Genomic DNA, 25,257 nt, shown 5'->3' with positions numbered 1-25,257 from the left:
TTCCTGAGCAGCTTTTGGGAGAACTTGGTATTTTGGTTCCCTCTGGGGTGTCAGAGGGCTTCACTTTGTGTGGAGCCATTGGGGCAGTACATGGTGTGTGGTACCAGACTCGCCCCTTAATAAACATGGCTTCAGGCCAGAGTGATTTTATTTACGTGGGAGGATGTTGTAGTAGGAAAAACCCTGGCTCTTTCCTTTCTCAAAGTCTCTATTATTTTATGCTTTCCATAACTTGGATCAGTTAACAAATAGGGTCTAATAGACCATATTTATTAGGGAGACCATTCTCCTTGTTTCCTAATTCAGAATGCCTATTTACATATTCCTAGGTTTTTTGTTGCTTAAAATTTTCTTCTGGGCAGGTGAAATATGCTAAATATATATTTGAATCCACTGAATTAAAATTCATTTAAGATTCAAGTAAAAGTGTTGACAGCATCAGTCATATTTCAATCAGTGATATTTTGAAGTTATTACACGTCTTTCCTTGGAGGTAGTAGCAAATGGTTGTATCTTTGAAATGCAGTATTTGCTGATAATTGATACCTTCTCAACAGTTAGATGTTTCTTTAGGAACATCTTCAGTCAAGAGATAGGATGGTGGTTCTTGGTTCTTCGGATCCATAAGGCAGTTTGAACAGAAACACTACTGCTCTTTCTTCACTGCCCTCCTGGTTTCATCCTTGGTTCACAAGATTCAGTTGGCATCGGCGGTGTGTGTTCATTGCAGGTTGTGTGATGCAGAAAGAGAAGGTAAAGCCATTTTAAAAGGGTGCCTTTGAGAGCCCGACACATGTAGCGAATGCAATGTTTGATGAATAACTGACCACCTTCTGGGTGTTCAGTGGAAAGAGCAGTAATGGCTTTAACACTGAAGCAAGGCGTCGGGGGAACAGGGACTATGTTTTTCAGTAGATATTGTGGAGGAGAAATTGCTTGGGTAGTTCTCTGGTATCTTTCAAGTAAGAGGCCATCTCTTTATGTTAGGGCTTTTCTCAGGTCCTCAGATTTATAAAATAAGTTGACCCATCTGCTCAGTAATTGTTAAGTTACATAATCTTTTTGCTTTTCATTGAATCGGCTTACTATACGTTATTTTATTTCAGCTTCTAAGAAACTGAACTATAGGTATTCAGTACAGTATCACTTGACATAATTGTCTGATAAAACCCTAAGTCTTTGTCTTTCCTTTTGAAGTATGTTTTAGAAAACTTACATCAATTGTATGAAATAATTTGAAAGGTATCTATATATTTAATTCTGTGTCTTTTCCATGCCTAATTTTTTTCCCCTAGGAGGAATACGACTTACTAGACTTCCTAAAATCTTTTAGGATTTCCAAATTGCCTAATGACTTTTGATTTGAACTCTAGTCTAATAATCATTTTTACTGGGGAGATAATCTCTAAGCTTCTGAAGTCATAGTACCCATTTATTGCACTCCTAAGGTTTTTTTTTTAATAACCTTTATTGAGTTTTAATTCACTTACTGTACAGTTTTCCCACTTGAAGTGTATAGTTCAGTAGTTCATAGAGTAGTGTAACCAGCACCATAAACAATTTTAGAATATCTTCATCACCCCAAAAGAAGCTCCAGCCCATTTACAGTCACTCCCCACTTCTCCCCAATCCCACCCCACTTCTCCCCAATCCCACCCCACTTCCCCCCAATCCCACCCCACTTCCCTGCGCCCAGCCCTAGGCCGCCACTAACCTACTGTCCATATTTATAGATTTGCCTCTTCTGGACGTTTCCTATAAATGGGAACATACGATATGTGTTCTCTTGTGCCTGGCTCATTTCACCGAGCCCTATCAAAGCACTTTAACTTTGGTGGTGATGTTACATATTTCAGAGTCAAAAGCAGACGTTCCCTGTCTGCTGACACACAAACTACAGCCTGTGCTGGGACCAGAGAAAATAGCAAAACCACCTGTTGCCGGGTGCGTTTGTAGAACCGGGAGTGAACTTTGAAGCTTTTGTAACTAAAGCCTCCCGGGCACTAATCCACCAGTGCACTCGCTACTCTCCATTGCGTGGTTGCTTGACTCTCTCTGCCTGACCACTGCCTGCTTCTTCTTTGACCATTTCAGACACCTCTGAGAAGTCATCTCTGATTCTTGCCTTTCTTTTACCTTGGGTCTGGTCCAGGAGTAAGCCTTGCCTTTTTCTCTTCCTTTTGAATTGACCGTTTTCAACTTGTCCTCTTTGTTTTATGACCACCGTCTGATACAGACCCTTGACCTTTACACCTGGGTGGCTGGAGCAGCTCCTTTCTGACCAGCTTGACTCTTGCTGCCCCAGGCTCCGGGCGTCTTGCCTGATTATTCTTTCTGATGGATCGTTTAGGTACGTGTGCCACCTGGAGGAATTTAAGTGGTTCCAGCACATCAAAACGTGCGCTTTCCTGCCTGCTTTGTGACCTTTCTCTTGGGTCTCTCCTTTCCTGTTCATCTGATGTCTTTGGCCTCCCCAGGACTGTAGGACTGTGTTTCTGCCTTCATGTGCAAGGCCTCTGTTCTCTCCTCTTCCCAACTATTTCTGACGTCCTTTGAGCCTTTGTTCATTTTCGATTTTAGTTCCATTCAATTCAAAACGTAGGTGAAATCAGTATACTTAGTTCTTTCTCTCTCTTATCCCCCTCCCTGCGTATCTTGCTCTTCACCATTATTTTGTCTCCCTTGTCCCTGCTGAGGCAATTCCAGCCCCTGAACTCTAGTTTTATCTGTAACTTTCTCAACCTTCAAGGCTCACCTCCTTCATTGCTGTCTTTCTGGTTGCTGTAACTCACCTCGATTTCTCCCTTGTTTGGAATGCTGGTGTACTGTATTGTATACTTAAAGAGCTTACAGCTTAATAATTAATGCCTAATTCATCAAGGATGTTTAACCTGGAGACGACTCAGAAGGAACGTCATCCCTTGTCACAGAAATTGAAAATCAGTCATAGGGAAGTCATCAGTCATAAATTGCATTAGGCAATTTGGAAATCCTTTGTTTTCTCAGACCCCACAGGGTAGAACAATGAGGAAATACAGGTGTTTGAATGAGCATCAGAAAGGACTTTTCTAGAGCTGCATGCAGGTGTGCCAGGCTATGTTCTGTTGCCCATCCCCATGCATTTAGGACCGGGTCATTGTAAAGGCCATTCATACATACAGTTCACGGGGGCTCAGTGAGATGCATGGTTCTCAGTCTCCCTGGAGTATCAGAATCACCTGGGCAGCATTTTAAGTACTCAGATTCTCAGTCTTTGGAAAGTTCAGATTGAGTAGTGAAGCCAGGCTTGGAAACTTTTGAGTTAGATAACACTTTTAGGCCCAAGATCCAATGAATGTCGCATTTGTTTGCCAAATTTTTATTGAATGCGTGCATCGTGTGGCAGTGTAAAATTGTGGGTTTTGCTTTCGTAGGACCTCGAGTCAAGGAGGGCATGCAGACAGACCGTGAAACGCCCTGTGATTTCTCCTCAGGCAGATGTAGATTCTTTGAGGATAGGAACCATTTCTCATTTTGTTTATTTGACCCAGAGGGATGGGCGCATTGACATTCATTCTTGTGTGGTAAACTGATTAACCTGCTGTTTACTGATTTACTCCCCGTCGGAAGGCTTGTTACTGTGTTCTTTAACCAGTCGTTTTCATGCAGCTTAACTTCTCGGTTGAAAAGGAACAACTGTATTCCCAATTGCATCATGACAGGTTCATCCTTTTGATTTCGTTGCTTTCTAGTAATAAAATTTACATTGGCTACCATTTACTGAGGACCCACTGTGCCAGGCACTTCGTGTCACATTAGTGCTAATCTTTATAATAAGCCTGCAAGATGGATATTAGGACTCTGAGTGGGAGCCAAGATGTTGAGTTCTTGTTATAGAATTTCTTCTTATACATATTTACAGACATTGCAATAGCCACTGAGCTGACGAATTGTCTAGTACAGTCTTCCGTTGGGACCAGATGGTTGAAATCATGGTTTGGCTGTATGCATAGGATGTGTTTTCTTGTTGGAATGCTAGAAAGCCTGTCTACATATAATAGGGTTGCTATGACCATCACCCTTAAACACTATACCATGCTGATGATGGAAGCTCCCCACCCATTTCTCCAGTGAAAGCCTAGTTTTGCTGGTGTAATTTTTGAGCGTGGTGGCCGTGTTGTACCACGGTGGAGAGTCAGGGACAGTTCTTTGTATCTTAAGCGATGATCTGGATTTCCCAGAGCTGGCATGTGACCCATTTGGTGGTCTCTTTCCCTGTATCTGTTGTAGGACTTTGGCCTGTCAACGTGACCTCCACCAGGGCTCCGTTAACAATGGTCATAAATACCTTCCGCTGAACTTCACCCATGCGTTGGTTTTATGGTAGGTTCTTTACTTATACCATCTCATTTTTATCCTTATGGAATTTCTGTGAGGTAGGTGTTATCAGTATTTAACAGATGATGAAGCTGGAGCTTGGAAGGGTTCAGTAACTTGTGTTGTTTTGAGACTCTATTTACACTTTTCCAGGGGACTCAGGCATGGTTTACACAGGAGTTAACTTCATTTCTTTCTATTTCTCTTACTTCCTCCTGTTGCTTCACCAAGAAAACTTGGGTGGTGCATGAGTGAACTTGTAGGAGTTGAAGAAGACTGAGTATGTCTGATCCCTATCCAAATTTTTGGATAATGTATTTTTCTCCCTTCCAGTGGAGTCAAAATAATAGTTGTCATTGAATGTTCTCTTTGGTCAGTTTTCTGAGATGTGGGAAACAACCTCACGAGGGGCTCCTACCTGCCAGAGAAGTTCCAGGCTCAGGGTTCCTACTATGTCTAGTACAAATAGCTAGAGGAAATGTAAATATTTATAATTGTGGTGAAATCAATAGAAATCTGCACAGAGTTTGGAATAACCACAGAATTTTTTTTTTCTAGTAAGAACACTTTCATTTTACTTCCCAACTGAAGGCATGACCAAAAAACATGAGAAATGTATTTTCTGGGTGAAATGCTTACTTTCTCATCTTGCAGCATGAATTCTGCTGTGAAGTTCTCATCTTGTCATTGATTTCTGCCTGTCGCCCTAAAATTATCGTGCTGTCATCATGTCAGCATCTGCATTGTTTTGAAATAAGTGTCTTTTAAGAGGTCGGAGGCATGTTAGAAATATATAGATTTTTAAAGAGAGGTTAATGGAACTGAAGTTAATTGCAAATACAAGAAACAGGTGTAAGATTAGTCCTGGCAATCAAGTGTGCTTCTAGGAAACACACATTCAATTGATCAAACAGAATTGAAGTCACTAGTAAAAGTTAATTAGTTAACTTAGGTCATGGTGAAAAGGGGGAACATTTTTACTGCCCTGATTTTTCTGTTGAGTTGTGGGCTTTGTATGTTTATTGGATCCAGCATACCGTTCTTTAAACTTTTGTTCAGGTCATTCCTCCAAACCAAATATTTGAGACTTCTCTTTCACGTTAAATCAACCCTCTAGAGTTTGCTTTAGTATTTAGGCTTATTTAACCTTAAGGACAAAGATTAATTTTAAAGTGTGTTGTTGGGATTTCCCTGGCGGTCCAGTGGTTGGGACTTTGCCTTCCACTGCACGGGGTGCGGGTTCGATCCCTGGTGGGGCAGCTGGGATCCCACATGCCTCTCGGCCAAAACACCAAAACAAAAAACAGAAGCAATATTGTAACAAATTCAATAAAGACTTTAAAAAAAATGGCCCACATCAAAAAAAAAATCTTAAAAAAAAATTAGATAAGTTCTATCTAAAAAAAAAATAATAAAGTGTGTTGTTGAATATTGGTGGCTGACCAGGGCCACGACGTGCCATCTCACTAGGGCACAGAGCCCCGAGGTTATTTAATGAGCTCAGTTTGGGGTGTCCTCATTCATAGCAAGATGCACGAGGATCTTGCATCTGTCACCATCCTGGTCTTGCTTGACCACTGCAGCAGTGAATCACCTTGAGTAGTTCACCTTGTCTGCAGGTTGCAGACTTTTCATGTTTAACTGCATTGACTGTTTGAAAGCTACCTTGTAAATAATGATACACAACTGCAATAATCCGAGTCCACTAAGGACATGCCAACATTCACACCTTGGTCTGCCCACCATCAGCCGGCAAAGTCCATTTCTAAATATTACCCGAACATTCATCATTCACTCCACAGCTATCGACTGAGCTGTTTTGTGCCAGGCACCTGCTGTGCATCAGATACTGTGCTGAGTGTTTGGGTTTTTCAAAAAAATTTATCTATTTTTGGCTGCATTGGGTCTTCGTTGCGGTGCACGGGCTTCTCATTGCGGTGGCTTCTCGTGTTGTGGAGCATGGGCTCTAGGTGCGTGGGCTTCAGTAGTTGCGGCATGTGGGCTTAGTAGTTGTAGCTTGTGGGCTCTAGAGCGCGGGCTCAGTAGTTGTGGCGCACAGGCTTAGTTACTCCCTGGCATGTGGGATCTTCCCGGACCAGGGCTCGAACCCGTGTCCCCTGCCTTGGCAGGCGGATTCTTAACCACTGCACCACCAGGGAAGTCCCCTGTGCTGAGTGTTGTGCAGATAATTTAGCAGTCCTGTTCTCAAGACGCTGCCAGCTTGTTGGGGAACTCAGGAAGAATAAAAGAAAATGACCAGCAGGAGACTAAGGAAATCATTTCAATATAGAGTCTTTCTTTTTTATTATGAAAGCATTGCATAAGGCTTTGTGGAAAATTGGGAAACTACAAGAAAGTTTGAAGAAAAAAGTCATCCACCATTCTATCACCCAGGGGTAACCACCATTGTTTTCATGTTCCCTGTCTTTTAAAAATGGCTTCTAAAAACAAGCAAAACAGAGATCTGTCCAGTAAAAGAGGGCTTTCAGGTGCAGTTTGATGGGGAGAAGGAAAAGAGGCCCTGGGAAAAGTGCAGCGTTTCTATCGCTGGGGCTGTGACGTGGAGCACAGAAGCCTTAGGGAGGGGTGTTTGGGATTCCTCAGGTAGGAGGCACTGGGAGCAAAACCAGAGCTGCTTTGACCGTAGATTTCTCTCTGAATAGTTTCCGGGTACAAGTGTGGTGGGTTCTGACGGTTTGTAGGGCGGTAGTTGGCATCCCAGATGCTTTTCTCAGGCACTGATTTCACTTTAATCTATTCTACAGGAGTAAGGCAGAGCCTGCCCTCCAGGACAGGGTGTGAGGGATGACATACAAATTACATTGTGTCCACTGCTTGCCCAGGGTTTAAGTCTGGGAGAGTTCATAGCAGGAGAAGCAAGGAAAGAAACAGTGTTATTTTTCAGGGTCATTTATGTACTAGCACTTGTTTTGATATATTGTCTCATTTAATTTCCATCGCCAATGTTTGAGGAAGGAGTTTTCCTCATTTTTTATAGTTGAGATTTAGAAAATGGAGTCAGAGGCTAAGGTGCTGGCCTGTGTTACACAGTGTTTCATAGTAAGTGGTAGGGGCGCATTACAGGCTTTGGCACTGGAGACCTGGGTTCCATCCTACCCATGTGACCTCAGGTAATTTCTCAACCTCTTTCTTACTGTTTAAAAAGGGGACAGTGCTGATGCTTAACTCACAAGGTTATTGTCAAGATGAGATGAGACAATGTATGTAACGTCCTTCTCAGAGGTGGGATTTAGTACCGATAGGTGGGAGCACTTAGGATGGCAGTGGGGTGGCAGCACGCACAGTGCCTGGCACATAATAGATGTCCAGGAGATGCCAATCACCCGTCCTTCCTTCTTAACAAGCCCTCCCAGCTTTTCAGTTTTCCTAGTATCTTTCCCTCGGATTTTTAAAGACCCTGATGGAGAGATACATTTCACTCGCGTTGTAAGGGTGGGTTCTTGGATCTATAAAATCAATTTCATCTGCATTACACAGGAAAATCCCATCTCATCAGTAGCTGTCTTTGAAAGGTCATCCTGAACATTTCCCCCTGGGTATCAGGTGAGGAGAGGTTAGGGGTAGGAAAGCTAAGAGCTCAGATGGAGGAAAGGGGAGTGGACAGAGGAAGGAATCAACTTGGGTATTTTCTCAGCTTAATTTGCTACCTGCCAGCTTCAACAAGGAGTGTACTATAGCCAGGTGTGGCTGGGATTTGTAACAGTGAGCTGAGGTTAAGAGGGCAGGACAGGAACTTGTGTGGGACACATTTGGTTCTCCTTGCATACTCATGCTTCTTCATTTACATGTTCAATCAACAAACAGTTTGTTGAAACTGTCCTGTGTTCAGGGCACTCTCAGTCCTTGGGATTCAAAGGGAGCATCTGTTTTCATGAGCGCAAGCCAGGTTGACAGATGAGTAACAGAAAATTACAAGTCAAGTTTTAAGTGCCAGGGTAGAGGGAAGCTGGGGGAGCTTTGTCAAAATATCTTAAAATTATTTTTCTGTGTTTGCTTCTTCTGTTAAACCTTGAAGGCCAGGGCTGTGTCTTTTGTGATTTTGCAATCCCAGAACCTAATCTGAAATGCATCCCTGGATAAATATGTGTAAGTTCAAAGCTGGCACAGGGATAAAATAGTTTATAAATGGTGTGTTTCAACTATCTGTATATTCGTGGAAATCTCAACCCTATAAATGGAGACATCTGGTAAGTTCTTGACTTATTGGTAGTTCTTTTCTTAGAAGGCAGAAGATAGAAATTGTGACTAACTGATTCATACCGAGAACTTTGGGTGAAAGTGGCTATTTCGTCTTGGGGTTTTGCCGTGATGGAAGAGAATCTTTTGGCCTGGATTTTTAGGAAGAGATTTCACAAAGTTCAGAGAACAGATAATGTTCCTCCACGGCCAGCAGAACTATAAAAAGGAGTGTGGTTTCATCCAGATGGGTAGGGAGCTCCAAGAAACAAAAGTTGTGATTGTAGGATTTCAAATCCCGCTGATAAGGAAAAATGAGGCCCGCTTCTGAAGAACTCATCACAGCTGTTAAAGGCCATTGCAGAAAAAAGGAGATTTTAAAAAATAACAGCTTTATTGATATATAATTCACATATCATATAATTAGCCCATTTAAAGTATACGATTCAATGGTTTTTAGTGTATTATTTACAGCTGTGTGCAACCTTCACCACAATTTTAGAACATTTTCATCACCTCAAAAAGAAACCTCATGCCCTTTAGCTCTCACCCCTCCCGTCCCCGCAGACCTAAGCAACCACTAATCTACTTTGTTTCTACAGATCTGCCTATTTTGCATATTTTATATAAATGGAATCATATATATGGTCTTTTGTGACTGACTTCTTTCACTTACCATAATGTTTTCAAGGTTCATCCACATTGTAGCATGAATCAGTACTTTATTTTTATTGCTGAGTAATATTCCATTGTATGGATATATAACACTTTATCCATCAGTTGATGGACATTTGGGTTGTTTCACTTTCTGGGTATTAAGAATAATGCTGCTATTCATGTGTAAGCTTTTGTGTGCACATGTGTTTTCATTTCTTTTGGGTCTATACCTAGGAGTGGAATTTCTGGTCATATGGTAACTGTATGTTTAACCTTTTGAGGAATTGCCTGACTGTTTTCCAAAGTAGCTGTACCCTTTTACATTCCCACCAGCAGTGTAGGAAGGTTCCAGTTTGCCCACAGCCTTGCCAACACTTGTTTCTGTACTGTTTGGCTTTTTTTTTTTTTTAAACCCCACATTTGTTTATTTATTTATGGCTGTGTTGGGTCTTCATTTCTGTGCGAGGGCTTTCTCTAGTTGTGGCGAGCGGTGGCCACTCTTCATCGCGGTGCGCGGGCCTCTCACTGTCGCGGCCTCTCGTTGCAGAGCACAGGCTCCAGATGCGCAGGCTCAGTAGTTGTGGCTCACAGGCCTAGTTGCTCCGCAGCATGTGGGATCTTCCCAGACCAGGGCTCGAACCCTTGTGCCCTGCATTAGCAGGCAGATTCTCAACCACTGTGCCACCAGGGAAGCCCTGTTTGGCTTTTTTATTTTGGTGATCCTAATGGGTGTGCAGTGGTATCTCACTGTGGATTTGACTTACATTTCTTTAATAACATGATGTTGAGAATCATTCATGTTTTTATTGGTCATTTGTATATCTTCTTTGGAGAAATGTCTATTCAGATCCTTGACGCATTTTATAATTGAGTTGTCCTTTTATTATTGAGTTGTAAGAGTTCTGTATATACTCTAGACACACATCCTCTGTCAGATATATGATTTGCAAAATTTTTCTCCTACTCTGCGGTCTGTCTTTTTACTTTCATAGGAAGCCAGGTTTTAAGCAGTGTATAAAAGAAAAAAGGGCACATAATAAGCATGAAAACAAAATAGCCTGAATGGCTACAAGTGTTTTAGAAAGGTTATAACTAAGATGATCTGTGGCTTGTAGGAAAAATTTTAAAATTACCACAATGATTTAAAAAAGCTTTTTGGAAGTAGAATACACATCAAATGCACAGATCGTAAAGATACAGGTCAATAAGTTATCAGAAAATGAATACACGTGTGTAACTACTATGCAGGGTCAAGAAAGAGCATTACCAGACCCCCAGAAGCTTTCTCATATGTCTTTGCAATCACTAGCCCTCTTTCTTCCTCAAAGGTAATTGCTCTTTTGACTTCTAACACCAGAGATTGGTTTTTACATATTTTTGAAATTTGTACAAATGACATCATACAGTATGTTTTCATACGTACTGGGTTTCTTTTGCTTAACATGTAAAATTTATCCATATGTTGCTTGTAGCTGTAGTTCATTGCTCTATAGTTTTCAATTATATGAATGTACAACTATATATTCTATTTTTTTATTGAGGTATAGTTGATTTACAAGGTTGTGTTAGTTTCAGGTGTACAGCAAAGTAATTCAGTTATACACACACACACACACACACACACACACACACATACATATTGTTTTTCAGATTCTTTTCTAACGTAGGTTATTACACGATATTGAGTATAGTTCCCTGTGCTATGCAGTAGGTCCTTGTTGTTTATCTATTTTATATTTTATGGTTTCTGTACTTCCACATACATATTGGGATTGGGATTCCAGTTCCCATAGGGTCCTGGCATTCCTGGTGCTGGGGGCACAAAGGTTAGTGTCAGGTTCCCAGTTTAGATGATCAGCTTGAAGGAAGTATTCTTAGTGCATTTCTTTGCCTATATATATATCTTTAAATTAACTTTTTATTGAAGTATAGTTCATTTATAATGTTGTGTTAGTTTCAGATGTACAGCAAAGTGATTCAGCCATATCTAGCTAGCTAATTAGATAGGTAGATAAAGATATCTACCTGTATATATGTTCTTTTTCAGATTCTTTTCCATTGTAGGTTATTACAAGGTAGTGAATATAGTTCCCTGTGCTATACAGTAGGTTCTTCTTGTTTAATCTATGTTATATACAGTAGTGTATATATGTTAATCCCAAATTTCACCCCCTTTCCCCTTTGGTAACCATAAGTTTATGTCTGTGAGTCTGTTTCTGTTTTGTAAATAAGTTCATTTGTATCATTTTTTTAGATTCCACACGTAAGTTATGGCATAAGATATTTGTCTTTCTCTGTCTGACTTACTGCATTTAGTATGATCATCTCTAGGTCCATCCATGTTGCTGCAGATTTTGCGCATATTTTTTGAATGGCTCAATTGTGGGAGAAACAGACTGATAAGCAAGTAATTGCCAGATATAGGCAGAGTGCCTGTAAAGCTGGTTGTGACATGCTTTGTGACGCTAGGTTGGAGAGTGAGGAAGAAGACTTCTTTGCGGAGGTGGTGTTGCTTCTCACATCTGCACAGACTAAGGGGAAGTGGATAGGTTGGGGAGGGCAGGTAGGTGCTGGGGCTTGGGTGTAAGAACATTTCTACTCTACACAGTAAAATGATTATGAAAAAGCTTCCTAGAAGTGGGAAGATGTTGCCACTGTTTGGCCTCATAGTGGAAAGCTTTGCATATCATGCTGAGGAGTTGGGACTTTATCTTACAGGTAGGAGGAGCTCTGGAAGGATTTTAAATATCCAGGAAGCGGAATGGTCAGATTTGCATTTAAAACATGTGCTGATACATAATGTGGAAAATAAAAAATACTAATCTGAACTTAGGGAAACAGGAAATTCTTAGAAGAGTGAAGGTAGGGATTACCTGGACCAGAAGGCCAAGAAAAGTAACAGATTTTAGAGGGATTTAGGAGAGACTAAAACAGGTCATTCTGTGCTAATCTTGTTTTCTTTTTAAAATAGATTTCAAGAAGGTTCGATAGGTATTAGTCAAGGGACTGCTGTCTTTTGATTTCAACAGAGTGTTTAGTTTAACAAAATGCTGTCCTTATGAAGAAGATGGAAAATACTGAGTGGGTATTTGGTGGGTTTGAAGCTCGTTGGATAAGTAGACTTAAAAAATGGTAGGTTTAGTGGATTTGCATCAGCTGGGAGGGAAGCTTTTCCTCCTGTGCTATTGGACTCTGTACTTGACTTCTGTTAGTTACAACTTTCATCTTTGACTGAAATGGTTTTCTTGTTGACAAATTTACTTGTGAAGTAAAATTAGAAAGGTAAGGTAATGTGGTAGTTGACAGAATCAAGGTTTTAAAGTATGCATGTTCAAAGAAGTGAAATTGCTGGGAGGAGGGTAGAAATTTTATCTTTTAATGTTTCAAGCACAATATACATAAGTATATAAACAGATATACAGTGTAAGTACATAGACATATACAGTGTATCTGTGGTATTAAAGTTTCATGGAGAATTATTAAGAAAAATGTCTAAAAAGTCTCTTTTGGGAATGATAGTGAAAAAAGGTTGAGAAACAACACTGCTTTAAAAAGCACTTGAGGTTTGGAATGGTGAGCAAAATCTTACAGTGATGGATGGGTAGATGAAAGAGCTTGCAGTTTTTAGAGAATCATTGTTTATAACTTTGATAACATCTGTGCCAAATTAATACAATGCAATCTCTTATTTTACTTTTGGTATTGGGGAGAAAGGCAGATACCAAAAAAAATCTTACAGCAAGGTAGAGATACAAGAAAATTTCTACATTTAGGATCCAAAACCAAAGACCTCGCTAGAGGATGGGAATATTTCTTGATTTATATGTTTATGTGAAGGGAGAAAAATTAGAGTTAAGTTTCTTTGTTAATTTTATTTGACCCTAAACTCAGTATAAGTTGAGTCCACAGGGTAGATATGATAAGAGAATAGTTAATGCCAGCCTTATGCTTCATTTGTAAAAAACAGATGTTATGAGTTCAGAGTGTTCTGTTATACTCCAGACTGGCCAGAACCTAATCTGGAAATGGGAAAAACTTGAGCATCCAGAGGGTGATCGGGAAGATGAGAGGTCTCGAAACCAGGTTGAGAAATGTACAACCAGAACAGCAACTGGCTTATTGCTTAAATATACCATGATGACTGCAAGAATACATGCCATGAATCCACAAACATAATTAAGTTGGGCAAGGCTGTATCATTAATAAATCAATTAAATCAGTGTTTATTGAGTGCCTGTTCTCTGCCAGGCATTGTTTTAGGCATTGGGGACCCAGCACCCAACAAAATGGACAAAATACCTGAACTTGTGGAATTTGTAGTTTAATGAGTGGAGAGAGACAGTAAATAAGATATGCTTGTAAAATAGACCTAGTATGTAAGATAGTGTGTTAGATATTGACAAGTGCTAAAGTAGAAAAGTAAGAGAGGAAGAAGGATATGACATATTGGGGAGCGGTAGAAATTTTAGATAGAGAAGTCGGGCTAGAGAAGGCCTTATTGGGAAGGTGATTAAAAAGAAAAACTTTAGGGCTTCCCTGGTGGCGCAGTGGTTGAGAGTCCGCCTGCCGATGCAGGGGACACGGGTTCGTGCCCCTGTCCGGGAGGATCCCACATGCCAGGGAGCGGCTGGGTCCGTAAACCATGGCCGCTGAGCCTGCGCGTCCGGAGCCTGTGCTCCGCAACGGGAGAGGCCACAACAGTGAGAGGCCCGCATACCGCAAAAAAAAAAAAAAAAAAAGAGTAACTTTATATATCATAGTATAACAAGCATACAGAAAAGGGCAGAAAGCACAAGTATATGGTGAGATGAATTTTTACAAAGCGAGTACACTGTGTAGTCAGTGCTCAGATTAAGAGCAGACTATTATATTATTGGTCCCTCAGAAGGCCTGGTTACCCCTTCCCAGTCAAAGCACTACCCACTGACTACTAACACCATGGCTTAGGTTTTTTTTGGCCAGTTTCTGAGCTTGATTTTACCGTGATCACGCATAATCTGTTCTTTTGTTTCTGGCTTCTTTCACTCAACATTGTGTTTGTGAGACACATCCAGAGCCTTACAGGTATTTGCAGTTCATTCATTTTGGTTGCTGTAGAGCATTCCATTGGATGATGGTACCACAGTTGTTTCCTGTCTTTGGCTAGTGAATCGTGCTGCCATGAATATTCCCGTATATGTCTTTTGTCAAGACACCTATGGGGGATATAATTAGGAGTAGAATTGTTGGGTCATGGGGTATGTGTATATTCACTTTCGTAGATACTGAGAAACAGTTTTTCCCAAGTTTATATGTCCATCAGCAGCATAGGAGAGCTCCACATTCTTGACAACACGTGGTATTTCCTGCCATTTAACTTGAGCTGTTCTGGTGGGTGTGTAGAAGTATTCTATTGTGGCTTTAATTTGCATTTCCCTGAAGACTAATGCAGTTGAGGACTTTTTCATGTGTTTATTGGCCATTTTGATATCCCTCTTGGGGGTGATGGAAACAATCTGTGTCTTCCTCTGGTGAGAAGTGGTTGAATAGGGACACATTTTAAGAGTAAGGCTGACAGGTTTTGCTCATGGTCTAGAAGTGGGGTGTGAGAGAGGAGTCGGGAATGCCGTTAGGTTTTATTTATTTATTTTTGCCTGAGCAGCTGGAAGGAGGGGAGTTGGGATGTTGGAGATGCGAAAGGCAAAGAGCTGGAGCAGTGGTACCTAGACTCTGGCATTTTACACATGTAATTATGATCTTTTTTTTTTTTTTAGCGTTTTGTAAAGAAAGGCCATTTGTATACCAAAAGAATAGGAAGGACATAATTTCAGAATATAGGGCAACCCTTTAAATGAGATAAATTTAGCTTTATGTAAGACTCATGAGCAAGTTTTTTTCCTCATTTCCCTGAGGACCTACAGATGCAGGTATTGTTTTGCAGACCAGCTTTGGGAATCACTGATCTGTGGTATTATGTACGCATCCCTTGATTTTGACACTGTTAATAAATCAGCATTAAACTTGCAGTAAGATTGACTGAAGTTAGAGTCTAAATATGAGAAACCATAAAAAACATCATAGTAGGCCATGTGTCATTTCTAGCCCAGAAAGACTTCATTTCTTAAAAAAAAAGAGAACAGATGCATCCCAAGGACACATATGGCACATGCGTAGTCATAGTAAAGCTCGGTACTCATCTTAGTAACTTCTTTGCCGATAGGCTCTATGAAATGATTGTTTCAAAGATTTTGTTTCGAAGTAGCCAAGCTCCAAGTTTCCTAGATTTTTTTTTTTTTAAAGCAAATTGATTTGCCTGTCCTTAGGGAATCGTAGAGTTATGTTTTAACTTTTCTGTATTCCCATTCTTCCCACCACCAGTGTTAAAGCTAAGTGCGCTGTAAAGTGTTTGATGAAAGCAGTTCGGGGCAGGGGGAGGGGAAGTGGTCCTGCAGCAACAGAGGTGAAGCAGGCCTCTGTGCCTGTGCCCCAGAGCTAGGTTGGCACGAACTTTAGTAGGCTGTCTCGAATCTCGTGCTTTCCTTTGAATTGAATACCCACTTTCTATCTGGCAGAGCATTGAGACGCCTCGTGAATAGTATCAGTGTCATTAATTGGCTTCAGAAGTGTGTAAGTGATCTTTTATATGAAAGTTTTGCCTTTGAGTATTACCTGAGAAAGATTTTGTGCGGCCTGATATGCAGAGTAATTTTATTATTCAAAGATATCGAATGTGCTTTGTGAGATCCTGCGGCCATCTTAAAGAACAGTATTAGTAACAGTTGATTACATTTCTCCGCTTTGCTAATTGATTTTATGGGACGTAATGTCTTTCTGCGAAGAAGAGAATTTTAACGTGCATAATCACTTCTCACCATTTCCAGTCTGCTTTTGGCGTTAGGTAATAGTGTCATATTTTAGTTAGCTGATGTGTCTGTGGTTTTAACGTGGTTATCTTGCCCTGAGGGATGGGAGAACGTAAGTGCAAAGTTCATTGCCGCCTTGTGAATTCAGTTGTGCTTTGGCACAGAGTGCCGATCCGTTTGGCATTCAAACACAGCATTAGATCACCTTGTCTGCAGTTTGGAAATGTTCTGAAAGTGCTACCTAACCCTGCAGGATTCTCCATAAACTTGAGCTGCTATAGGAAGTGATGTTTATTGTATCTCGTTCTCTACCTTGCCAAGTTACTGTCATCAGACTCTTTATTGATAGAAAATTAGTTAGGCAAAAATCATTTTCTTCTTTTTGTGTGGCAGAGGTGATGAAATTTAGGAAAAAATACATATAAGAAAATGTTGGAGGTGTTGATTGTGGATTTGAGCCCTGGCTCAAAACAAAGAACTTTTGACTTACAGTGGAATGTTCTGTGGATTACTCGTGTCTTTCAGTCTCAGCTCTGGTATGGGGAAATAACGAAAGGAATATGTGCCACATGAATTGGTCAGGGTTTTTAGTTACAGATACTAAGGTCTATTCTAGTTAATGTAAGCAGAAAGGGATTGATTAAGGCTGCTAGGTAACTCAGAAAATCATCAGGAGAGCTGAAGAAAGAGACTGGGAGTGGTTGGCTGTCAGCACTGCACTGTGGAACGTGCCCTCCCAGGAGCTGCAGCCCCTGCTTGGGTCAGGGTGCTTCAGAGGGGAAGCCAGAGCCGAGATCACTCTGCTTTTGTCGTTGAGCAAAGTGGATGCTGCACACTCTGCCACCCACCTTGCTTCTTTCCCCGTATAACTCTGAGACTCCATTCTGAAGGAGTCCCGGGTGGTGTGTCTGGTTGGTCGTACTGTTACTGACTTGAGTCCTTGGACTCTTCAGTCAGTAGAAGTTGAAAAGAGGACAGACGAGAAGTTCAGGCAAGGCTTTATTGGGACTCTTGTTGCGAGGGAGCAGAAACAAGTAACAGGTTCCCTTGGTCACTCTCCAAGGAGGGCAGGCTGGTTCCTTAAATGGGGTGAGGGTGGGGGGATGAGGGCAGGGGTGGAGCCGTGGGTGGGGCCAGAGGTGATCTGCCCACCCCTTGTGTGGTGCTGTGTGCAGGGATCATGTGCGGTGCCCTGCTTTTGCTCCCAACACCTCAGAAATGGCAGTTGGTAGCCATTTTGTATCTTATTGTTCATGATTTCCCCAACTGCAGTGTGTGTAGTCATTTTTAGTCCCCTAGTCCCCTATAGTTTCTTTGTATTTTGTTGCTGGAGGAGATGTTTGTCCAGGTGTAAGTATATCCCAGAGGAAGGCAGGAAAGGATGCTCCCAGCCTCGGTTTGTTTATTTGCTTTTTAAAATTCTACAGTGAGAAGGTGGGCTTTGCACAGCGGGGAACTCTTCATTAAACTGTGGTGAGAATGGACCAAGGATTTTCAGCCCTCCTGAATAAACAGCTGCTTGTTACAGCACCTATTTTTTTAATACATTTCTTTATTTATTTTATTTATGGCTGTGTTGGGTCTTCTTTGCTGCGCACAGGCTTTCTCTAGTTGTGGAGAGCGGGATCTACTCTTTGTTGTGGTACGTGGCTTCTTATTGCGGTGGCTTCTCTTGTTGCGGAGCACGGGCTCTAGGCTCACAGGCTTCAGTAGTTGTGGCTCACGGACTCTAGAGTGCAGGCTCAGTAGTTGTGGCTCATGGGCTTACTTGCTCCGCAGCATGTGGGATCTTCCCAGACCAGGGCTTGAACCTGTGTCTCCTGCATTGGCAGGCAGATTCTTAATCACTGCACCACCAGGGAAGCCCTACAGTGCCTATTTGAAATAATGTCATAGCAGCTACACTAATGGGTTACAGGTAACTTTTAAGGAAGCCTAGTATTTAAAAACATACTTTAAAAAATTGGGGGTAGTGGTGCATAAAGAATATTTAAAACTCTGGCAGTTTCATGCTTGTGTTACTTTAGAATTTCTATGATAGTCTGGTGTAATAAGACTATGTAGATAATAAAGTTGAGACGAGAATATCATCTTTTTGCACATTCTTTTGCCCTTGGTGAGCTAGTCAAGGCCCATTCTTGTGGATCTTTTGATCAGAGAGGGAGAGTGGTGATTTTATGCATGGGTCGATATGAATTGATACTGTTACTAGAGGAGCAAATTAGAGTGTATGGATCTGGTATATAGGGTTTCATATAGCCCTATGTCAAAAAGTATTATACTTTTTGATATAGCGTTATTTACCAAAAGTTTTTTTCTGAAGTGGACTTATCCCTAGAAGGGACTTAGAAATCATTTGGTTCAAACCCTAGTTTTATAGTTGAGAAAATCATGTGATGTGATTTGCTCAAGGTTACAGGGCTGGTTGGTGGTGAGGCCTCCTGATTTCACAGTCCAGTCTTTTCCCATTAAACCCTGTAGAAGAGCAGAGGTTTCACCACAGTGGGAAAAGCTCAGCCAGTGCCTATTGAGTTCCCGTCCTGAGATTTAAGTCCTGACTTGTAGTTGGGCCATCTCAGTGGGGTTGTTGGTTGGATAACACTGGTGCTTTTTTTATGTGTCAAATGAATACTTGGAAATTTCTTCTTGAGGTTTGAGGAGTATGAATCATAGAAGTAAGAATTTTGTTAGAACAACCCTTGTGGGTGTGGAGGGGAACACACAATGAGCATGCCTAATTGAAGATGTAAGTTTCACTTGGTAGAAAAAGCTGCAAAAATGAAGGGGGTTTACACACAGCTCTCTTTTATTTACTCTTCTGTTTGCTCATACACAGAACTTTTTCTCTTAAGGCATGTGTTATTACATGCATAATCAGTACGAGGTAAAAATTACTAGGAAAGTTAAATTTGGTTCACTTCTCACCTCCTTCAAGTCTTGGCTCAGAGCTGTCTTTGTAGTGAGTCTTACCCCGACCCATTCTGTTTAAGAGTGCAACCCATCTTCCCTCCATTCATTCCTGAATCCCCTTATTCTTCCATCCTGGCCTTTTTCTTTTTAACAGCACAGATCCCCTCTAATATTATATGTGTATATCCCATATAATTTGTCTATATATTATGTTTATCGCCTATTATATATCTTCTCCATTAGACTATAGGCTCCACAAAAGCAGACTTTTGTCAGTTTGTTTGTACATCCCCAGCAAGAAGAATAAATAGGGCCTGGTCCATAGTACGGATTCAATATATATATGTTGAATGAATGAACTTGGCAAAAGCAGCTACTGTTTAGGATTCCTACTAGTAAAATGACAGATTCTCAATACCAGTGATTATTTTATTTGTGAACTCGTTGGGGATGGCAACATCTTCAGTTGGTATATAAAGAAAATAAATTGTTTTAAGTGTGTGAGTTGTGTTACATACAGTGTTCTGGAACTTCCTTGCTTATCTGACAATAAACAAGGAGTTTGGACTCAGATGAAAAAAATCATTACATTTTCAGCTTGAATCAGTGGAACAAATTCTTTAGATATTAGAATCTAGATAACTAAATGATAAAAACGCACACAGAGCTTCTCAAATATAGACTTGGACAGTAGCTGGTTTTAAATGTAATTGACTTAAAAGGTTTTCATTTTCAACATTGAGGCCAAAAAAAAAAAAGGGGCAGGTTTCAGAGTCTTGGGGTACTGAGGCAATAGGGGAGGGAAGAGGAGGGAATTAGAAGTCTCTGCAGAGTGGAAGATGCTTCGGTAGAGTCTTCCAGATGTGAAAGTACATTTCTGAACCTTTTTGGAAAAGCTAAAACATGAGACAAGGAGATACATTTCGTGCAGATAAAGTCTAGACTGTTCTGAAATTTTCACTTCGCTATGCTGGTGGTAGCCTCCTAGGAAGTTCTAGGACATAATGTAGTTTATAAATGCTCATTTTTATTATTTAAAGAGATATTTGACTTTAGAAATTCAAGGGAAATAAAGATGATGCTTCATATATTAGGAAGATGTTAAGAGACCTAGAAAATACCTTAGAAATCAAGTATTCTGACTTTTTATATAAGCTTAAGCCCAAAGCTTAAATGATTTGCCCAATATCACACAACTAATGAATGGCAGAATTCGTACTATTTTTGTCACAAATTTTCACTGAAGTATGCTTAATAGGAGAGGAGTGTATAAACCTGTCTTTGGAGGTAACCCAGGGAGCAATTATGAATTTGTTTAGAGATTTATATTTTATCTTAAAAATTTATGCAGGTATTTTATCTTATTCAAATTATTTATGTCCTCTTTTTATGTGTGTAGGCTTTTTTTTTTTTTTTTGCAAAAAATGTGCTTATTTGAGGAATCGTCATTTGGAATTTGAGGAAATGAACAGAATGAAAGAGCACCTTATTATCGTAGAAGTGTTAAAAAAATCAGTTTTAAAGAAAACTACAACAGGGAAATAGCTCTACTTGATCTGTTCTGAAGGTAAATATATTGGGGAAACTAATTATAGTGCAGTGAAAATATTTAGAAAATATTTTAAACCTCAACTTGAGAAGATAGCATTGCTATTTTTGTCATTTCAACATTCTGTGTAAATGAAGTAAGATATGATTTGTATCTTTTTGCTAAAGATACTGGTTTGGAAGGGATCAGTTTTAAAAAAGAGAGAGAGATGGTTTGTATATATAATTTGTCCATATTTTTTCCTGACCATAAAATTAGACTATACTTATATGGAGAAAGACAATCAACCCCACCCTATCCTTCCCCAGCAGGGAATACTCTGAAGGTTCTTACTTCTTGATCTTTCATGTTAATTTTTTCTTTTGTAACACATGGTTAAATGAGATACTTATTATGCGGTCCGGTAGAGTCATAACTTGATTTTAATATGCTCCAAAATATTGTTTCCACAACTAATTAGAGAGTAGGATGTAAAAGGAAGAGCACTAGACTGGTGGTCAGGAGACTGTGATTTAATCTTATTGGTGAAGTGAGAGTTTCACAGTGATAATGGAGTATTGAGGTCTCTTCCAGCTCTAAGAGCTTATGAATCTGTATTTGCTCGTAATATGCTTAGTGCGTCCAAACACACATTTTCTAAAATTTAAATGTACAAAGAGTGTGCATATTTCATCTTGTTCATTGTCTCCACACAGAAGCTTCCTCAAGATGAATACTTTGGGAGCCAGTGCCCATTGGTTTAGTCTGGTCAGTGGGTTTTCCTATGTGACTCCAGAGGCATCATTATGCAAGCACTTGCTGAATGGTCACTGGTGGCTCACAGCAAGCTCTTCTCTGCTAGTCAGGGTGGATTCTGTGAGCCTCTTGGCAATTTTCAGACCACCTCCAAAGACATGAGGAACTTTCAAATTGGGCCTGCAATCTTAAGGAACTGGAACTTGGAGTCTATCTGAATTTTTATTGTCTGATGTTTGCAGATTTTCCTTTGATGGCAGGTGTCAAGGTCGGGAGGCCCTTGTGCTTGTCTTGCCATGCTAGTATCACCTTGAAGGTGTGCTGTTGTGTGTGGTTTCAGTTGTCTGTGTCACACCAGCTAGTTTACTAGTGCTGGGTGGAGAGGGTGTTTCTATACCCTACAGAGTTACTGGATTCATATCCCAGTCTGGCAGAGTTATATGTTTAGAAGTTCAAGAATGGTATCTGTTGGCAGGCATGACTTGACAGATAGGGAGTGGCGAAGAAGTGCAGTTATGGTGAAGATAACCAGGCCAGAGCCCCAGCTCCTCAAATAGCTACTATAGCGTAGTACCCAAGAGAGTCATTTTTCAGAAATCATAGCTCTGAAGTGAGAGATAGCTTTACGGCCCCTGAATTATTTTGTGATTTGGCTCTCATTTTTCACATCTTCTGGATTTGAAGTTTTGAAGAACTTGGCAGTGTGTTCAAATATGGTCTAGACAGAATAAGCCCAAGGTACCCCTTTTAAGACTGAGTTGAGGCTGAAGAAAGCCTTTACGCCTCTTTCATTTCACTAAGGTATGACAGTATTAGAGCAGATGGGAGGCTAGCGTTTGAGCTTAAGTTGTGTGAAAACTTCAGCAGCCAATTGGCTGACTCTTAATGGTAAGTCAGGAAGAACCACCCACGTTTTCCATTTTGGATTTGAGTCACAGAGAACAGGTTTCCTGCAGAAACCATTTGGCTTTAACAAGTGTACGGAAATTTCGTCTTTGATTAAATTGATGTTTTTATCTTCATTATACATGTGGTTCACATTAATTATTTCCCCTTTTCAATCCATAGGTTCAGTTTCAACTTTGAATCTCCTGTAGGACTGACTGTAAACTAATTTCCCAAGATTTTTGTATAAGAGATAGATGAAAAGGACTGTACTTTCAGGTAAGGATCGAGTTTTACTTTCTCTTAGTAATACACGGCTCCCTTGGCCAAGTTTGGGGTTCCCCTACCCCCTTTCACATGAATAGAAGTATAGGTGAATTTTTTAAAAGGTGGCAAATTGAATTCTCCAGACAAGTTTCCACCTGTTCGGGATGACCTAAGAGGTGTCAAAGGGCTGGCTACTTAAAACAATTAGAGAAGCAATATGTGATGATGATTGAAACACATGTACATGTTCATTCAAAATGCCTTATAAAACTGTAAGTTTTTTTTAGGGGAAGGAAATCATCTTTCTGATACCTACTACCTTCTGCCTATGATGGATTGATCATTCTGTCATCTGTTTGTCTGTTTTCTGTTTTAAAGCTTAAAGACATGGATGGTTTTAAGATTAATTTTTCTATCTCTGTGGCATCCCGAAGTACTTATAAGAGTTCTGGGCTTGAGAAGATTATAGCAAAAAGATCTGTACTCAAAATAATTTGGATAGGGCTAGTATTTAGAAATGAGTTTTCTCTAGGAAGAAAGGGAACTGTGCAGACCAAAACCAAACTCAAAAGCAAAACCAAACACCCCCCCCCGCCCCCGCCCCGCCGCCCTGCCGCCCCAACCCAAATTCGAAGAAACCACATGGCATAGGAAAAATTGTGCTGAGTTAGGATTGCTGTAGTGTTTCTGGTTACATATGAAAGTACATTTCCGAGAAGTAATAAAGTGGATTTTTTAATCAGTTGCCTAATTTTCCTAATTGATTTTGAGATATTGAACCACTTCTAAGTTAATTTTTGTACCTCTTTAGGATGGTTACTTCTCAAGTTTAAAATATGTAAAACTCAGCTTTAAGTTGTTGGCATCGTTTGAAGAGGGACAATGGCAATTGAGTGAATAATGCAAAAATCACTTAGTAATGCATTGTAGGATGGCTCTTGGTGCAGATTTAGTTTCCTAACTATATTACTAGTTAAAGGAATTATTTAGCAAAACATTAACGCACCGACAAAGAGGCAGCTCAACAGAGAGAAGCTGCCTTGGGATTTATAACTAGCTACAGATGATGTGTGGGCATAATTTCTTTCCAGTGCATCCTGGGATCAGCCTTACGCAGACCTTTGTAGTAACTTCTTAACTAATTTCCCTGCACCATTCTTTGTAAAGTTGGATCCCATTACTTTCTGCTTGAACACTTTAGGGCCTCCCTGTTACCTATGGCAGCGGTTCTCAAACTTTTGGTCTCAGACACCTTTTATGCTGTTAAACATTATCAAAGCCCCAAGGGAACTTTTGTTTTGGTTGATTATATCTATCACTATTTATTCCAAATTAAAATGGAGAACAGTTTAAAATGCAAGAATATACAAGCTTACATTCCCTCCGTGCAGAGTGATGACATCATCAAGTCATGCAGCTTCTGGAAAACACTTATGAGAGAATGAGAGTGAAAAAGGCAAACAGCAGCATGGTATTATTCTTAAAAGTTCAATTTATTGAGGTATAACTTATATACAGTGTAGTCCACCCTTTTTAACGTATAGTTCTCTGGGTTTTGACAAAGGTGCATGGCTGTGTAACCACAGTGAAGATAAAGAACATTTCCATCACCCCAAAATGTTCCCCTACCCCTAGCCTCAGCACCCTCTGACCTGTTTTCTAGCTCTGTGGTTTTGCTTTTGCTCGGATGTCATGTAAATGGAATTGTACAGTCTGTAACCTTTTGAATCTGGCTTCTTTCATTTAACACAGTGCATTTGAGATTCATCCATGCTGTTGTGTGTATCACTAATTTGTTCCTTTTAATGGCTATCTTACTCCAATGTATGAATATTTATATTCATACATAGACAAACAGATGAATATGTTTGTCTGTTTAACAGTTGGAAGACATTTGAATTTGTTTCTAGTTTTTTGGTGGTGATGTGTCTCAGTATTATTATTAAAATAGTTTTAACCTCACAGATTCCCTGAAAGGGTCTCAAGGATTCCCAGGGTCCTGAGACCTCTCTCCGAGGACCTCTGGACATCCTGAATCACTTGCCTAGGTGTGATGTGCGCCCTGTCTAGAATGTTGTCAAGATCTAGTTCAAGGGTCTCCTCTGCACTGTCCTTTCTAAGCCCTCTTCCCACCATTCCTCCTACACACCTTCATACCCCAAGGCTGGGCTGGTCACCACCACCTGCTTGGCTGTAATTTGAGGACATGGCAACTTCCCAGCTTCTTGAGGATGATGCCTTTCCTCTCCATCCCAGCACGTGCCTCGTACACAAGATGTGCTACCTGTTGGAAGGAATAAATAGCAATCTGTTACGTGTGTTAAGGCGTTTTATTGTTTACACGAGGCTTTCCCATATATGATAACTTTCATCCCTCATTTCAACTCTGGGGAAGTACGTAGCATGTGAATTTTTAATTCACTAGTTTTATTTTATTTTATTTATTTTTATTATTTATTTATTTAATTTATTTATTTTTGGCTATGTTGTGTCTTCGTTGCTGCGTGTGGGCTTTCTCTAGTTGCAGCAGGCGGGGGCTACTCTTCGTTGTGGTGAGTGGGTTTCTCATTGCAGTGGCTTCTCTTGTTGCGGAGCACGGGCTCTAGGTGCGCAGGTTCAGTAGTTGTGGCTCGCAGGCTCTAGAGCACAGGCTCAGCAGTTGTGGCGCATGGACTTAGATGCTCCACGGCATGTGGGATCCTCCTGGATCAGGGCTCGAAGCCACGTCCTCTGCATTGGCAGGCGGATTCTTCTTTTTTTTCTAAATTTTATTTATTTATTTATCTTTGGCTGTGTTGGGTCTTGGTTTCTGTGCGAGGGCTTTCTCCAGTTGCGGTGAGTGGGGGCCGCTCTTCATCG

The 25,257-nt window shown here is 40.5% G+C and overlaps 1 protein-coding gene across 31 annotated transcripts in view; it reads left to right on the top strand.

The window, feature by feature from the left end:
* SIPA1L1 (signal induced proliferation associated 1 like 1) overlaps window positions 1-25,257 on the top strand; it is a 500,369-nt gene that overhangs the window by 135,200 nt on the left and 339,912 nt on the right. For 22 of the 31 annotated variants that reach the window (XM_067731561.1, XM_067731508.1, XM_067731624.1 and 19 more), the window contains one exon: window positions 22,315-22,410. The exons of the other annotated variants lie outside the window; for them this stretch is intronic. The gene's annotated coding sequence lies outside the window, so the exon portion shown is untranslated. The remainder of the gene's footprint in view (window positions 1-22,314; window positions 22,411-25,257) is intronic. 31 annotated transcript variants of the gene reach the window in all.

This window comes from Pseudorca crassidens, chromosome 1 (assembly GCF_039906515.1).
Source record: "Pseudorca crassidens isolate mPseCra1 chromosome 1, mPseCra1.hap1, whole genome shotgun sequence".
NCBI classification, from domain to species: domain Eukaryota; kingdom Metazoa; phylum Chordata; class Mammalia; order Artiodactyla; family Delphinidae; genus Pseudorca; species Pseudorca crassidens.
The sequence above is the reverse complement of the archived record's forward strand: the minus strand, read 5'-3'. Positions and strand labels throughout refer to the sequence as shown.